The sequence below is a fragment of the Dermacentor silvarum genome, chromosome 8 (genome assembly GCF_013339745.2).
Source record: "Dermacentor silvarum isolate Dsil-2018 chromosome 8, BIME_Dsil_1.4, whole genome shotgun sequence".
Classification (NCBI taxonomy): Eukaryota; Metazoa; Arthropoda; class Arachnida; order Ixodida; family Ixodidae; genus Dermacentor; species Dermacentor silvarum.
The window spans coordinates 144,271,581-144,282,152 of NC_051161.1; the positions used below are offsets into that span (position 1 = coordinate 144,271,581).

The 10,572-nt window shown below is 47.2% G+C and overlaps 1 non-coding gene across 1 annotated transcript; it reads right to left on the reverse strand.

Moving 5' to 3' along the window:
- Positions 1 to 9,878: 9,878 nt before the first annotated feature.
- On the reverse strand, positions 9,879 to 9,953 carry Trnay-gua (transfer RNA tyrosine (anticodon GUA)). Its single transcript has one exon. It is a non-coding gene; the product is annotated as a tRNA-Tyr (tRNA).
- Between the last annotated feature and the right edge of the window lie 619 nt (positions 9,954 to 10,572).

The window sequence follows — 10,572 nt, forward strand, 5'->3', positions numbered from 1 at the left end:
TGAAGAAATACGAAATACACCAATAATCGTACACTTCTGTCGATAGGGCACTCAATCCATTAGGGCTAATCTATTAAAAGTACATCATGCCGGGGCCACTGACAGTCGCCTAAATTACTTTTATTGCATCGTCAGCTGGATGTTCTTACAGCTTTACTGCACAGAATGAGGTTACAAAGTTAGAAAATGCAACACAATTTGTTGTCGTCTGTAAAGGCTACTCATGCTACTCGACATACTTGCACACGAAGTTTGTCCCGCTATAAGGGCATCCTTAGTTAAACGAGCAGCACCTCGCACTTTCGTAAAACAGGAGGTCCAAACTGTGCATTTTTAGTAATATTTTCATAAAACCAGTTGACTGACTGCCAAGGTGATTGGCGTAAACAAACAAACAAAAAAAAACGCCTCACGCAACGGCAATCCCCCCAACCCCAATTATCGATTTACACACACCTTGACGTTTAGATGCAACCAAACTTACACGGAGATGAGGAAACTTAAATTGCGACTAATCATCACCGAGTAAGAGGGTGGTGAACAAGAGAAAATACCTGCACGCATGAAACACATAACACAAATAAAATTAGAATAAATAAATTCTACAAAGTCTGAAAGCGCCGATACAAAGCAAAATAATCAGTTATGAAATAAATGGAACAAAAACATGTAGCCGACGCAGCAAATAAATGGTGTAAGGGTTATGTCTGATTTCATAAAGCGAAGTGCATATTTTTGAAAGCTTGTACCGGGAAGGTTTATCGATTAAAATGATTAGCCAATTGTTTCAATTGGCAGACGTGCATAATCTGCGTTCTGTAGTGTTGTGTGGTGTTTAGTTTTTATTTTTTCTTGCGTCGCAAATTAAGGTTGCGATCCTCTGGAAGGTGTTAATAAAAAATTCGGTTGAATGATATTTCACTTAGTGTTCCGATTTCATGCCTGTTATACCATTCCAGTGCCCATATCGCTCATTGATTGTAACGCGTGCAGGATGCACCATGCTCACCTTTCTTATGCATTTTTGCTTTATATCACCGTTGAATAGCTTTGTTTTTTATCCTTGCTCAAATTCTCGAAACATGAAATGATCAATGCGCCACACTAAGGGAAATTCCAAGTGAACAGTTGGGGTCCCCAATCGCTTAAAGATATTTTAGTTTAGCGCTACATTCTCCCCCATAATTGTGTATTTCTTGTACCCATTCTGCTATGTATCGTGATTTCAACGTAGAAGGTAATTGAATGAAATAATTAATAAATAAATCAATAATAAATAAATAAATGAGCTACCATTGCCATTTTCATGTTTTTAATAGCTAACATTGCCCTAAAAGCAGCAGTATGTGGAGAAAGAAAGAAACGTTTATTGATGGAAAAGGTGTCCCGAACGAGGCCCGGTATCACCCGGAGGTGGGAGACCTCCCGAGTCCACGAACCCTGTTGGCTTCGACTGCCGTTTTGGCCCTGGCGACGAGTTATCGATCGCCTTCCAGGCCCCCGAGGGCGAGCTTCACCTGCCACGTTTGGACTAGTTGGTCTTAGTTTGCTTGTGGCGCTCGGTTCACTCCAGTTTGCGGTTATATTTCGCTGTCCTCATGTCACGGGCATTCCAGGAGCAAGTGTGCCAGGGTGTGGGTACTTGCAGAGGGGCAGAGGTAGCCGTGCAGTGTCGTGTAAAGGTGGTGCATTATCGTTCCGTGAGAGTAGGTGTTGATTTGCAGGCGTTTGAGGACCACGCTTTCTTCTCTGCGAAGTTTTGGTTGCGGTAGAAGGTACACCCGGCGCTCAAGTCTGTATTGTTGTATCGCCGGTAAGTTGTTGGGTATGGCCTTCGTCTCTTCTACCGCCGGGTCGAAGAGCTTGTGGGTGGGCCAAGGGGAGCTGACGTGCTCACGGGCAGTGGCTTGGGCCACTTCGTTCCCCTCTAGTCCCTCCTGTCCGGGTACCCACGATACGCAGGTGTATAGCAGTGGAGTGCTTCGTCGCTTTAGTAGATTGAGTGCATAGGCCGGGATGTGGTCCCTCGAGAATTTTCTAGAGGTTGCCTGAGAATCGGTGAATATGACCGCTGCGTCTGTGCATGTGGTGGTGGTGGTGGTGGTGAGAACGTTTGCCGCTTAATCCACCGTTTCTGGGGTGCATGCCTCGACGGTGGCCGATGCTAACTTGCAGCCTCGGGAGTCTACGACGCTGAGAGCGTACGCGTTTCGATGCGGATACTTGGCCGCGTAGGTGGTGCGGGCGTCCTGGTCTTGCTTTATCCTTCGTTTGATGGCGTCAGCTCTAGCCTGTCGTCTACTCTTGTGGTATATGGAATGCATGTTGCGCGGGACGGGTGCGATACTGAGGGACTCTAGAACGTCCAGTGGGATTCACTCTTTCTTGTTGGCGGTTGTTGTGCGCTTCGCTGAGACCTCGTCACTTGTTGTGGATGCCCATGTTAAGGAGACGCGTAGTGGAGGCCATAGGGATGAGTCTTAGGACGACTTGGATTGCCTTCCTGATTGTGATGCTGAGCTTTTAGATTTCTGCGTTCTTTAAAGCAAGGTACGGCGTGCCGTATCTGATACTGCTGGTGAGCAGTGGCTGTATTACTTAGCGTATATTGCTCCTTGAGCCCGCTTCTTTAGTTTGACATCGTCTTGACGAGGTGCGCGAGTTGCGAAAGGGTGCGTTGTAGTTTACATAGAGTGGGCGCTCCCGACCTGTCATGGTGAATGTGAAGTCCAAGTATTCGTAGAGTCTAGACTTCCGGGATTTTCGTCCCGTTAAGGGTGACGGTGGGATTGGGTTCGCCGTAGCTGAGTGTCCGGCCTCTTGTTCTTGCTTTCAGGACGAGGTGCTCAAACTTCTGGGGGGCAACGTGGAGGCAGCAATTTCGGAGATAACTTTGGATGGTGTCTACGGCTTCTTGTGTGCCGATTTCTGGCCTTCCAGTGTTCGAAGCTCCGGGTGAGAGCGTGATGTCATCAGCGTACACTACATGACACAGATCTGGTATGGTCTCGAGAAGTTTGGGTGGCTTGGTCAATGCCACGTTGAAGAGTAGCGCTGAGATGACCGACCCTTGCGGGTTGCCTCTGTTGGGAAGTTATAAGCTTTCGCTGCGGATGTTGCAGATCTCGACGGTTGCCGTGCGGTCAGTCAGAAAGTTTCTGATGTACGCGTAGGTCCTATAGTGCCGCAGCTGGTGCCTTCGAAGTGTTGATGATCGCATCATGGCTGGCGTTATCAAATGCCCCCTTGCTGTTGACTGTCAGCATGGAATATTTGATTCAATTATTAATGTGATCGAGGAGGTTTTCGTTGAGTAGTACTAGTACAACCTGCGTTCAGAGGTGCTACCTGAAGCCGAACATCGTGAGTAGGTGGCCGTTTTCTTCCAAGTACTGCGTTACGCGGTCCTGTACCGAGTGCCGGATTGAAAATTTTCGGGGCCTGGGGCTAACTGCGTCCTTGGGGCCCTAATGTCGACGATGAAGATGATGGCGACTGGTTTAGGACGCGGGATTTTTCGAAGCCCACATGTTACGTTCACTGATTAGGGATAAAGTATACATAATCTTCATGGGTTCGGGAAACTAATTTTTATGTGATTCCAGTGTTATTTATCGGTTAGCATCTGACGTACAGGTCGTTCTGGCGATTCTTTCGCGTCTACAAGTGATTGTTCTGCTGATTGGTACTGTTAGACATTGTAATCTGAAACTTTATTTGTTACCTACACAATTTAGAATTGTTTGTGTGGGAAAGGCATACCTTACGGAGTTTTGGTGCCATGCTCAGAGTTATGTTCCCCAAACGCCCTATACCGAAAAGACCAGGGCCAAGCTCGGAGCTTTCGCCGAAAAGAACGTGTCGGCTGTCAAGAAGTTGCCCCGGCTGTCAGTTTTTGATGACAACCTGGGCAGCAAGCACGCTCAGCAATTTTCTTTTCTTCAAATGGTCGAGCGGGGCCCGAGAAAGTTGGGGGCCCGGGGCCGCAGCCCCCATAACTCCCACCTTAATCAGGCACTTGGTGCACCGTGTGTTCCAAGATTCAAAGATCTTTCCCACGCACGAGATGAGGGACATCGGGCGTAGGTTCTCCATGCCGAGAGGTTTATTGGGCCTGAGGATCATGGTTATCTCCGAGTGCTTCCATACAGTCGGCAGTTCTTTCTCCCAGCACTCACAATAGTACCGGAGGAGAGCCGCGGTGGCCTGCTGCCATAGATTGCGTAGGTGCTTGTTGACCATCCGTTCTTTGCCGGCACTGGTATTTCTGGTCAGCTTCCCATTACTCCCACTTACGTGGAGTTCGGCCGGCGTGAAGGGTCCATTGAGTTCTGCGTTGGGTTTTCCAGCGTGTTTTCTGCTGTGAGTTGACGCAGGAGAAGGTGCATCTCCGCTGAGTTTCTTTTGTGTTTCTCGGAGTATGTGTTCTTTCGATCCGGTGTGGTTGTGGACACACCTGTGGAGTTGTTGCTTATGTTTCGTTTTGGTGGGTTCAGTGGCCAAGAGTGCGCGTAGGAGGTCCCAGGTCCTCTTGGTGCTCAGTGTCCCCTGTAGCTTGTCACGGAAAGTGTGCAATTTCTGCCTGGTGAGTTGGACCGCATGATATGTAGAAGCAATTTTTTTTTCACTACCCCTTGACACTAATACTTTCTGCCATACATTCTTTTTTTCTGTAGGTCGGTGATGTCGAACGTGGCCAATGTTACCATGACCGTACTACGGCTGCCGCCGACGCCGTTTCCGACGAAGCCTACGCCTTCGCCTCATAAAGAGACCTCGGGGATCAAGTTCATAACAGAACACTGGTGGACAGCCGTGATTGTTATCGTCTTCCTGTTTGTCTTGGTGGTATTCGTGATAATCGCGTATACATTTTACTCGAGACGTGTTGCCGACGAAGCCGACGAGTAGTTGTAATGGACTGTTGCTGCTGCGCTCGTGACGCTATCACATCTGAAAACTTGGCTCTTCCTGCTAACACTATCAAACACTGCACTCGCTGCAGCTCCAAGATCATCGGGCACTCACCTTGTGCTCCTTCGGATGCTCAGGCTGTTGTGAATTTCCGAAGCTACTTCGACTGCCCACATTTACGTGACTAATACTTTCGTAGGTGCGGGCCGCTGGTTTCCGGTTCTACCTATTATCAAGTATCTTTATGGAAATGTTAAAATGGCCCGTGATGGTGCAAGTAGTGTGCTGCTACTGATTGCTGCTATGGATCTGGTTTCTCATTAACCAATGAATCATTATTTTTCATGGAATGCGAATAATTTTTGATGCATTAGTCATTTCCCATGGAATCCAGTAGAAGTAATAAAATTTATGAAAGCATTGCCTAAATAATGATCATGGAGTACAGAAGCGTTTCAATCTCAAGCCCCAGCGTTTAATTATCTATAAAGATTTTACAGGTATTTTACTTTTCCACAAGAAAACGCCATCAACAAAGGAGTGAGGTGAAGTGACAAGCTCCCTTGAATGCCATTCACTGCATGCTTAGAGGTATTCGAGCTATTATACTGGGAAGGCTGAGAACTCAGGATGAATGGCGAATATCTCCACAACCTTCGGTTTACAGATGACATTGTCCTGTTTAGCAATGCTGTTGACTTGTAACAAGAGATGGAGGGCCTTAGCTGAGGAAGTGTAAGAGTATAGTTGATTATTATGCAGAAGAAAAAGCTAATGTTCAATAGCCTGGCAAGAGAACAAGTTACGACTTGTAGTCAGCATCTGAAATATGTACAAAAATACGCTTATCTAGATCAATTCGTCACTGGGGACTTTGTTCATGACAACAAAATTTAAGAATAAAATTGAGTTGCAGTGCATATGGCAGACATTACCAAATCATTGCCGGCATGTTACCGCTATCATTGACAAGGAACGCGTACAGTCATTGTATTCCACCAGTACTAACATATAAAGCAAAAACTTGGAGGTTTACATAGAAGTGAAGAAGTTAGGATTCGGGCAACGAGCGATTGAAAAAAAATGCGTAACATTAAGACAGGCAAGACCGGACCGCAGTGGGGATTAGAGAGTAATCGGAGGTAGCCGCAATTCCAGTTAATATTCGGAGGAAAAGTGCAACTGAGCAGGCCAGGTAATGCGTAGAACAGGTAACCGGTGGTCTATTAGTGTTACAGAATGGGTGCCAAGGGAAGGTGAGGGCAGTCGAGGACGACACAGAATTGGATAGCGCGATGAAATTTGGAAATTTGCAGGCATAACTTCGAATCAGACAGCATAAGAAAGGCGTGTTTGAAGATCGCTGGTATAGGCCTATTTGAGATCGCAGGCCTAGCAGAGGCCTACCAGTGTAAACGTGCGAGGGTGAGCCCAGAATTGTGGCAATCGCGCGCAAAGGAGGAAGTGCGCAGTCTTTCATCGCGCACAAGCCACCCCCCCCCCCCCTCACTTCTAAGAAGAGCGGAAAAGTACAAAGGCCCTGCAGCGACTAAAGAGGTGTGCGATGAGTGCCGAAGTGGCGAAGCAGGAAGCGAAGTGACGGTCTGACAGAATACGCGCGGCCGTGGAGCGCGAGCTGAAAAAGAAGCGACGCGCGGCCGAAGGACAGCCGTATTCCAAGCAAATGGCGGCTGAACAAGGCGCCAAAACCAAGCGGAGCCCATTAGAGGACCGGCACTTGCGACACGGGGATCGGTTCTTTCAAACGCTTGGTACGCGTAATTCAAAAAACTTGGTCCAAGACGAACTTGGTGCAGCGTCATGCGTCAGTGACCGCCTGTGTTCCGATTGTACGTCGTCAGAATGTTGTAGCCCGCATATGTGCGGGTCCCTGAAGGAGCGTTTCGTTTGGACTTTGCGCCACATGCAAGGCAGAAATGCTTTGAATTGACTTAAATAATCATCGAGGATGGTTTATGCCTGATTTTTTAGGGCAGCCCAATGGAGGGAGAAATGCTTTGCATTGACTTAAATAATCATCGTGGATGGTTTATGCCTCATTTTTTTAGTGTATGCTCCAAAAACGAGCAAGGACCCGAACGTACTCGCCCACCGCAATGTGGCTGGTATGTGTCTAGGAGTCTCTCGTAATTCCAAAACAACTAAAGCTGACACTAAACTTATTTCTAAAAATATAGCGACAACATGCATATATATGTATGCTAGGTTTCTTTCTCGCCATATCCTGGCTTTTTTTTCTTCGTACGAGCTCGCAGTACTCGTTTCCATGAGCGTATATTTCATATTTAGTTTGCAGCACGGTCTTGGGGAGTTGTGAGGGTAAAATATGAAGAGACACAGTCAAACTGAGGATCTCTGCGGCGGTCATCTTTTCCTTTTTGTGGTTGTAGACTGGTAATCTGGACAATATGCATAAGATGTTCAGGGAAAACATAGCAAATCATAATGTTTCAGAGTGCAACACCCGCTAGATAACGAACACCAAGTACGCCACGTCATGGCTGCCGTAAATGCATTACAGAGGGCTGCATGCGTTTTCTTGATGGCATTTTTTGTTCACTTTTAATGCGTTAGCGTTTGGGTGCTTCACACAGATTTGGGCATCTGTCAATCTATCTGTCTGCCTCTCTGTCTATCTGTCTGTCAGTCTGTGTGTCTATCTATCTCTCCATCCATCTATCTATATATCTATCCATCTATCTATCCATCTATCTAACTATCTATCTCTCTATATATGTATCTATGTTTGTATCTTTTTGTCTAGCCCTTTTCCCGCCTACTTGGTTTACTGGATAGTCCATGATTGAATGGTTAGCTCATCCCATGGCTGGGCTGAGTTAAGAGTTCGAAACCAACCATCGCATCACAACCAACTTGGATAACTGATTATGAGCGAGTGTGTACTTAAATGCCGCTATTCAACGAGCCTCTTTCACGCCGGCATGGGTCACTGTAGAGAGGCGGGGTTAGGTAGGCACCACTGTTCGAACTCTTTGATGCGAACTTGGGACGGTGACTTTGTGCCGCTCAGTATATCCTGATCTTCAGTGAATCTCGTTGATGCCAATGTAGGTCACTGGGTATGCGCCCATATATAGGTGTGTGTCGCTCTTCAATGAACGCGTGTGACACCAAATTGGGTAATTAGCTATGTGTCACTGGGAAAGCGCCACCCTTCAACGAACCTTTTTTTACGCCGACATGTCTGTGCGAGACTGGGTAGGTAGCGAAGTTCGAAGAAACTCTTTGATGCCAAGTTGGGTAACTCAGTGCTAGTGGATTTGTGGCGCTTTTCAGTGATCGTCTTTGATACCGACTTGGGTAACTAGGTATTAGCCACTGGAAATGTGCCGCTCTACACTGACGCAAAAGATACCCTAAATTTCTCTGATATTGAGCGGAACCAAACCCATGTGTAAAAGGTTCCTCAAGGGCCGCAATCTGGCTCAGTAGCAGGCCGCGCCACAAGTGCACTGGATATGTGTCATTTCGTAATGAACTTCTGTGACGCTAAAGCTTTAGCGAGCTCTTCAACGAACCTCTTGCCAACTTGGATCAATGAATGTGTGCCTGTGAGTGTGCCGAAAGCGAGGGAACAATTCTCAGTGTTCGCCCGCAGCGGCGCGCCACACTTCTCGGCGGTGCCACTAGATGGCGAAGCGCGTCCGGAAAGAAGCGTGAGAGTGGACCCGGTTGCCGCATGATGCGTTTCCCAGCGTTCGCACGCGCCGGCATGCCATACATTTCGGAGGGCAGGTGAAATGGCACAAAGTGCTCTTAGGGAAGCGCGAAAGAAAAGTGCCGATGCAGTACACGCCTCATACATAACTAGTTTAAACGGTGGCGATATGTTGTCTCGCTATATTGATTCAATACTAACACATTACTGTCGGCAGTCATCGTGAGATGGATTCGGCCGCAATCTTTTTACATATGCCTTTACAAGAAAGGCTTAAACAAATTCTGGCCCACCTATATCTCGAATCAGAACGCTAATGAAATTAGCATTGTAGCAACACACCACATTGACAAAGCCTAAGGGCGTCATGCAAATACGTGTGTGCAGCAGCGCTTCTGCCTCGTGCTGTCCACGAGACAGGTTGTGCCAATCTGGCGGCACCGCCGCGAAGTCCACATATCTCGCGAATCTGTATATCTATTCAGACAAGCTTGAATAAATACATAGGACGCGGGTTCGATTCCTTCCTATACCGGAGAAATATTTGAGGATCTGTTTTGTCATTGAAAAGAGGCACATATTGGGTCGCACATACCCAGTGAACCAAGTTAACGTCAGTGAGGTTTATTGAACAGCGGCACATACCAAGTTGCACACACCGATAGATGCCCAGACCGAGAGACAGGCACGCCCCGGAAAGTGAATGAAGAGTCCTAACAACGCTAATTTCATTAAACGCTCTTTGAGCTGCTCAGAAAAGATTTTGAAAACATCTCGGCAGCCGTCAAGGTGACCAAATCGACATGTCAGATGTTCTGGCCTTAGGAGTCTGAACTCTGAACAGAGTTGTTTCGCTTGCATTATTACGTACCAAGGGTCGGAGGTAAGTACAAACTTGTAAAAAAACTATTTAAGCGGCTGACTTTTTTGCATGAGTAACATTTTGTTGAATAGCTCTCCTTCACAACTTGAATCACGCACAGCACAGGAAAGCAACGGTGGCGTCTAGTCTAGTTGTTGTGGCACCGATACCTTTCATCACGTAGCTCTGCAAAACAGCAATTTTGTTTTTACACTCAGATACTCTGAAATGGTACGAAAACATTGGGCCCCGCCACCGCTATTGCGAGAACATTGTTGCTACGGCATGTAGTTTATATGGTTAATTAAAGAGAAACTGAGACATCCACCCAAATGTAGCAATTGCTACAATGGAAACTCAACCGGTTTCCTCGAAAGAAAGCTTCGCAGTTGAAGAAAAATTCGTCCTGGTCCGGGACTCGAACCCGGGACCACCGCCTTTACGGGGCAGCCGCTCTACCATCTGAGCTAACCAGACGGCTAGGAGATGGCAGGGCGAAGTGGAATTTGTCGACAACTCGAAGCAAAGGCAAGTGTTTGACGTAATAGTTCAGCGGAAATCCGCTAGGTGGAGATAAGTAATTAAAGGGAAACTGCGACATCCACCCAAATGTAGCAATTGCTACAATGGAAACCCGACCGGGTTCCTCTAAATAAAGCCTCGCAGTTGAAGAAAAATTCGTCCTGGTCCGGGACTCGAACCCGAGACCACCGCCTTTCCGGGGCAGCCGCTCGACCATCTGAGCTAACCAGGCGGCTAGCAGATGGCAGGGCGAAGTCGAATTTGTCGACAACTCGAAGCAAAGGCAAGTGTTTGACGTAATAGTTCAGCGGAAATCCGCTAGGTGGAGATAAGTAATTAAAGGGAAACTGAAACATCCACCCAAATGTAGCAATTGCTACAATGGAAACCCAACCGGGTTCCTCGAAAGAAAGCCTCGCAGTTGAAGAAAAATTCGTCCTGGTCCGGGACTCGAACCCGGGACCACCGCCATTCCGGGGCAGCAGATTTCCGCTGAACTTTAAACAATTGTTGTGTGTGCCCTATGTCATCTCATTTCATAGTTCAGTGGGAAACAAATTACGACAACCGATAA